This window comes from Accipiter gentilis, chromosome 17 (genome assembly GCF_929443795.1).
Source record: "Accipiter gentilis chromosome 17, bAccGen1.1, whole genome shotgun sequence".
NCBI lineage: Eukaryota > Metazoa > Chordata > Aves > Accipitriformes > Accipitridae > Astur > Astur gentilis.
In genome coordinates, this window is record NC_064896.1 from 8,126,797 (window position 1) to 8,134,220 (window position 7,424).

Below are 7,424 nucleotides of genomic sequence, written 5' to 3' on the forward strand. Positions count from 1 at the left end.
TTCTTCCTTTTCCTCTGCGTTCATTTGAATGACAAAGGTTTCTGATTACAGTCCTCCTGGGGAATCAAACAGCAAGGCTGCTGCTCACTTACGACTGACAGATTAAGATAGATAAAGGAAGAGATTTGTATATTGACTCTGTGTTTATGTAACTCATGTGCAAGGCCTGGCCAGGAGCAAAGGGGGATCTGACCCACATAAATAATAACAAGAAGCATTTTTAAACTAAATCATCTGGAAAATTCACAGACGATTCTGTTGGTTCCTTCTATTGTGTCACCAGAGGGTCATAAATAATTCAGCCTTGCTCAAATATTTATGGAAATCAATTTAGCCCTCAGTCCAACATCACCTCCCTGAGAAAACAGTTTCCTTTCATATCTCAAGTGCAAACTGACTGCCCTCTGTCCCACCAGCCTCCCCTGGGGCTGAGGGCACCTGTAACCTCCCAGCAACATGCCCAGGTGCCAGCCCAGCCAAGCTGGCCCCCAGACATCTCTGGGGCCATGGGGACCACCAGAAAGATGAAGCTGCAGGTGCTCCTCCAGGAGAGGAGCAGGTCCAGCACCTGCCCCCCTTCTGCTGTGACCACCCTAAGCTTCACTAAGGGGTATCTGCTCTGGCCCATGGCTGTTGTCAGCTCCAGAGACGAGGACTGGTGCTTGACAAAGCAGTGGGCATATGGAGAGCAGCTCCTGTGCAGGTGACAACCGATGCTCAGGTCAACGAACACTGCACAGGAGAGACATTCCCTGATGTGATCAGAGGTCATCAAACAAACTCCCACAGGAGTGAGCAGCCCCGGGGAGCTCCCCACACCCACTCCCCGGGCAAGGTCCACAGCTCTGCCATACCCGCTGAGGAGCAGCTGCTGTATGACCTGAGCCATGACCTGGAACTTGCAGCTCGCTTCCTTGCCTCTCTCTGGCTGAAACATGGTGAGGATTCCCAAGACCTCCCTTCCCAAAAGCAGAGCATCCACATGGGCTGCCCATCACAACCAGCACCCACACCAAATCCACCAGGCTTGTGGCCCTGAGCACTTCATTGATCCTTCTGGGAGCTCAGCATGTCCATGGGCTATTCCTGTATTTTGATGAAAAACCCACTTCATGGGAGCTGTGAATCTCTTCCAGCATCTTCATTTCACATAAAGAAACAGGACAAATTCCCAGGGTCAAAAAGCTGTCCCCTTCTGCACATCATCCAGGGGTGCAATATGCTCAGAGAGTGGCCAGACCACCACACGGATCACGATCAAACCACCTACCAGCTCAGTCACCAGCACAGAAACTGGGGGGCAGCCATACGCAGCCCATGTCAGTATGGAGAAGCCACATCTCCTCCAGCTTCTGTGTTCCCTTCAGCTTCTGTGTTCCCTCCAGCTCCTGTAAGCATTACCTCTTGGTAGGTCACTTAACTGGCCTCTCCCCAAGTTTCTGAGCCCATTTCTCTGCCCTGGTGCTCTTTGCCTGGAACAACAAGCAGAACTGTGGAAAGCCATGACACAGCTGGGTTCCCATGGAACCATGGCAGACACCAGGACACCTTGTCATGTAGGGTCCCATGTCTGTCCCAGGCAGCAGTGCAGCAGACACTGGGCTGTGTGCCTCTTGGGAACCTGAGGTGGCATGGCCATGTTGCAGTGAACAGGAAACCAAGGAGGGAGTTTTTGTGGTTGTTTGGGAGAGATCATCTTCCTGTGTTTCCACTGGGATATTTCTTCACCAAAAGCACCAGTCTACGAGCTTTGGCTTGAACACCCTTTGGCTGTAAGCACCTGGGGCAGGAGCCAAGCCTGGTGGGGTGAGCTCAGGGCAGACTTTCCAGAGTATGGCCAGGGTCATTGACAGCCATAGAGGTGAAACACAGATGTTCCTTCCAGCCATTCAAAGTGTTTCAGATCCCCCAATTCTTCAGGGTGAGAAACTCACTGAGCTGCAGGAGGAGGCAGAGAGAGGGTGTGACTGGCAGCCTGAGGGGCTGTAGGAACTGGTATCATTGATGGCCAAGCTCTGCACCCTCTGGGCTGAAAGAACAGCAAAGGCACACAGTCCAGTGTGTGAAGAGGGTTTGTGAGCTTCTCCAGCCCTAAAACTGCATAAGAAAGGTCACAGTCTTTCCCAGGCCTCCACCAAGCATGCTGCATCCGAGTTTCCTCTGAGTTTCCTAATTAGACAAGGGTTATTGTGTCCGATCCAGGGCATACACCATCTTGTGGACCCAGACTTCTGACCTCATCTATGACTAGAGCTGTCCTAGAGAAATGTTTTGCACTGGCACTTCTTTCTTGGGCTAAGGATGCTTCTCCAGGGAGCACTGAAGTGGAGACACACTGCTCAGAGCTGCCTTAGAAATCTTCCTCCAAAGGCCCTCTGCTTTTCCATGGCCTCTCATTTATAGCAAGCAAAAAGGCACAGGTCCACAGTGAGCAAGAAGCCGGGGATCCCGTTGCTGCACACTCTGAACAAGGTGCTCTGGCTGGCTCTGGTAGGACACATCCCTCCAGAAGCCCTGTGGCTGTGGTAAAGGCAGAGGACCCAGCTGGGTGTAAGATCCCATGATAATCCAGGCACCAGAAACTCAAGCTCTCTTCTGTAACACATATAACCCATCCTTCCTTGCTGTCAATCAACCAGCACAGAGGAAACAGGACAAAACATCAGGCCCAACCAGTCATGCATCATGTGAAATGACTGGGCTATGTCAGATTCCAGCATCAGCTCTACTCTTCACAAATGTTGGAGGTCTCTGCAATTATCCAGTTCACTGGGATTTGAACAGCCAAAATCAGCTCCTAGCACTGACCCACAAACCCAAATCACAGATCAAACAACAGAAGAAGCAGAGGCTCTTGGCTTGTGTTGAGCAGAAAGCTGCAGGAAAAGGAGACACTCCAGCTGAAGAGTCACAGGTCATCCAAGCAGGTGTGAGCACTGTCACTGCTTGGTAGAGGACAGAAAAACTCAACTTGCAGTGATGGTCCACAATGGAGACCCCACAGAACTGGTGGCTGTTTGGCATGCTCCATGAAGCGAAATGGGAGCTCCATACAGCACCATCTTGTAGGATAGAGCCAGGTGGGATGACTAGTCCATGGGAAGACTTGCACCTGTGTGGCCTTCACCAGTAAGCATGGAAGAGATGGGAGCCCTTGTAAAGTTACTGCCACTTAACCGCATTGTCAGATATGATGGGGCCAAGATTCATAACTCAAATAGCCAAGCTTAAGAAAACAAAGGCTAGAGAAATGACCACCAAGTTGGAATAAAATGGTATCAGTCCTCTACCATGTCTTCCGTACATAAAAGTAAACCCCAGAACAGAAAAAAACACCACCAAATAAAACAGTGCCACAGACTAGGTACACAGGGCTTCACATCTGCTTTCCAAGGGCTTCTCCTAGGGTCATGTCTCTCAGCACAGGACTGCTAACTCCCTTCTGCTTGTCAGACTCTCCTCTTTCACCAATACAGGACAGCAATACTGAGGCACCCTCAACATTCATGCACATCCCATGTCTGCACAACTGTAGATGCCACTAGATGAGAGCACCACTGTTGTTCCCACATATAAGAGGACCAGTGATCCACATGGGACACTTGCAAGGGTTTGCATGTGCAAAACCTTTACTTCAGGTGGCCCTTCCAAAATCACAACCCACTCTCTTGTCTCTGGGCTAGCTCAGTTAAGTTGTGATCCCTGCTAGGGTTTCCAAGGTGCAGACAGCTTCAATGGGGAAAGGAGAAAGTGACAATGGAGCTAACCAGAGCTATTAGACCTGCCCCAGGAAAGCTGCAGCAATAGTCATGCTCTGCCTGCACACTGAAGAGCAACATGATGCAGTTTGCCTGCAGCTCCCACCACAGGGCCATGTCTCCCCCAACATGCCTGGGCATGGGAGACAAAGGGATCAGGATGTACAGGATGCTACCATCATGGAAGAACTTTACTGGAAATAATTAGTCCTTGTTAGGAGAACATCCTAGGGAAATTTTTGGCAAAAAGATGGGTAGAATCCTTTTTCTGTTTTGTGCTCTCCCTGCCTGGAAAAGTCCCTCTCCTGTCTAGCTTTTATGATTTGGGGCCTTGGAAAGTGTATTTTTCTTTGTCAGACTGGTGATTCATTACAGACTGGGAAGAAATGGATGTTCCTGGGCTGCAGGGTCCTGAACTGCCTGATATTTGGGATGCCACCTAACGATTATCCTTAATTCATAGCCCCATTGTAAAGGTGTCTGCCTCTGCAGTCAGTGCAAGGACATCACCTGGTCTCTCTGCAGAGCTGTTCCATGAAAGCATGTGCATTAGTTGTGTTTTATTCAAAAACAGGTTAATTTGTGCCCTCTTCTCCCCTAAGCACAGTAACACAATCAATCTCAACAGAGCTGCTTGGCTTTCTCCTCCCTTCTCCAGCCGTTACTTCTTGGCTCCTAATAAATTATTCAGCTTTCCTAAATATGCATAGGGGTCTCATTAACAACTAATTTTGCTTATTTAAAACAACTGCATAATCAAACCACTATAGTGTTTCGCCTTTCTTATAGACTTGAATTATTCATGTGCTAGGAATCTGCATACAAATTTATTGATTCTTAAAAAGGCGCATTTTTCACAGCCTGTGAAAAAAGAAACCCTGGTTATTCTGGTTTTGAACGTTTTGGCCCAAACTCCCATTTAACAAATCATATATGGTGTTTTCCTGGGAACAGACAGCAGGCAAACCCATAGCATCACCAAATGCACCTGGAATTCCCGAGTGCAATGAAAGGGAGTGTTTCCAACATTGCAATTAATCATTTGCACAATCTTGACTTGCAGCCCTTTCCCAGTGTGCTTATGGCTTATTGTTGCAGCATCCATTTCACACTGACTTCTTGGTGCCTTTAGGTGCTCCCATAAAAGCCACAAAGAACACCTGGGCAAGGAAAGGACATCTTGCGAAGGCATGCAAAGCCAGCAGTATCACTGGATCCAATCTGGGCTTATCCCACAAAGAAAGTACTGAAGATAAAAATGTGTACAGGTTCAAAAGACAGCATGCACCAATGCGTGCTTTCAGTCTTCAGGCCTGCTCAGCCACCACCACACAGGGCATTAAGCACCCACACACATGCCCCCCCCACATGCACGCCCCTTGATTCCTATACTGGCCTATTGCATCTTGTCTCATTCTGAAGCTCTTCTGTAGAGTTGCGTTTAGAGATCCATCCCCAGCTTCTACATCCTTCTTGCATAGATCCCTGAGGAGCTGGTCCCATTCTTCTCTTAGGCTCACAGAATTACAGAGTAATTCAGGTCAGAAGGGACCTCTGGAGGTTTCTAGTCCAACCTTCTGCTCAATGCAGGGTCTGCTATGAGATCAGACCAGGTGTCTCACAGCTTTATTGAGTCTTGTCTTGAAAAATTCCAAGGGTGGAGACTGCAAAACCTCTAAGCAACCTATTCCACCATTTGACTGTCCTCATGGTGAAGAAGTTTCTCCTCATATACATTCTGAAACTATTTTTTCAATTTATGTCTGTTGTCTCTTGTCCTCCTGTCATGCATTAATGTGAAGATCCTGGGTCTCTCTTCCTGATAAACTCCTCCTTCTTCAAGTGCTCCTGGTTATCATTACTCTCCAGCCTTCAAGGCCTGCCTAAATGTCAGGCTGAGATCCAGAGGAGCAGTGGCCTTAATGACACCCACAGCATCACAAAAGCTTCTACAAACATCTTCTCATTCTCAAGAAGGGCATTTTTGGAGGAGGCTTTGACAACCCCATCCCATGAAAAGGGACTACAGTGAATGTTAGAAATGGAGCCACGGAGCAGTGACCTACACCTCATCATAAACAAAGAAGGCTTTAGAAACACCTGTGCATCTTCTTGCAGGTACTACCAGGTCCTCAGTCCCTGGCAAATCATACCTGCTGGTGGTTGAAGGTCTGAAGGGGGAGATGAAGAGTGTCTCTGTACCCCCCAGCTGGAGTCCTTGGTATGAACCCCAGCACAGACAGCTCCTTCTGAGGTATGCTATGGGCCTCCAGCCTAGATGCAGGTCCATAAATGCCAGGTAGAATCCCAGGGAATGTCCATTGCTTGTGCTTGCAGGGTATTAGCAATGCTCTGTCAGTTGGCAAGAGCTGCAGGTATGTCAGATTTGCAGAGAAGCTTCGAGCTGCAAGTCCCTCAAGAGCTCTGATCTTCACCTGTCTGGGCACACTCCAAGCTCAGGACAGTGTTTGAATCTGCAAGCCAGTGTCCAGGAGCTCCCGGCTCAGTTCCTAATGGCTGTAGCAGTATTCATAGGGAGCTTGGGTTCACTGCCAGGATGGAGGTTTCAGTTCATCTATTCCAACACTGTGACCAAAAGCAGGACAGCAGCACACCATGCCCAAGGGCATTTGCAGTGCTGCCATTCAAGAAGATCCATCCTGGCAGGGCCAGCTCCGGGCCATGTCCCTGGCAGCCTCTGCATGGCCTCGGTCAGAGATGTCCTGCATGGGGCACAACTGTGTCTCTGTAGCCATCTCTCTGAGCCTCTGCTGACAAAGCCATGGCTTATCTGCCCCATGTGCCATGTGGGCTTCCTCACTGAACAAACATCAGATGGTTCATTTTATTTGTCCCTTGAGAACTGGTCAGGCTTTCTTCTTCTGTGTTTGCTTAGTAAAAGACCAGGTTGCTGTGTTTTAATTTGTCTTCTTACTCTTTCATGATAAAAAAACCCCACCAGCCACAGGAGGATCATTAGTCTGTAAATGTTTTTTTTATAACATAGCAGAATCCTGAGACAAGACCTCCCTTTGTTCCTTTCCCTGTCTGTCTGCATCACTGGCTGGCTGGCTCTTTATCTATTCATCTGCTTGGCTGCAGCTTCTCAGGGTGTCACTCAGAAGCAGCCACCACACTGGTGGTGAGGACTTGATCCAAATCCCAGCCCCTATCTGCCCTGTGATGATCTGGAGTTTTCAGCTAGGACTTGTTCAGGGAGGACCCAGTGGTGACAGCCACAGATAAGGCAGAAGGAGCTGGCATGGAAAGGTACACTTTGCACAAAGCATACAGTGGGATGCAGGGTGGCTGTTGACTACCCCCATCCCACACGTTTAGCTCAAGGCAGTGGTGTGCTGACCCATCCTTGAATGAGGGGATGGATCTGCCCTTTGCTGGCACTGCAGAGGTGCCAGCACATTGTGTCACAGCAAGGTCACCTCGGAGCTGGCAGGACTACACTGGTTATAACACACTGCTGTGAGTCACTCATGGCTCTGCCAGAGCTTCTCACATAGCAGTTGGAGAAGGTAATCGCACTCAGGGTGACCTCTGGAGACCAAGGCACCAGGGAAATGGAAGGTACTTGCAGGCTGTTCTGGATGTCTTCACAATGACACTTGTCCCTGTGCACCCAAAAGCCATTGCTTCTCCTCCCAGCTTGTG

The 7,424-nt window shown here is 49.1% G+C and overlaps 1 pseudogene; it reads left to right on the top strand.

Annotated features, from left to right (window-relative positions):
• Positions 1-506: 506 nt before the first annotated feature.
• On the top strand, positions 507-3,271 carry LOC126047270 (60S ribosomal protein L7a-like; annotated as a pseudogene).
• Positions 3,272-7,424: the final 4,153 nt, after the last annotated feature.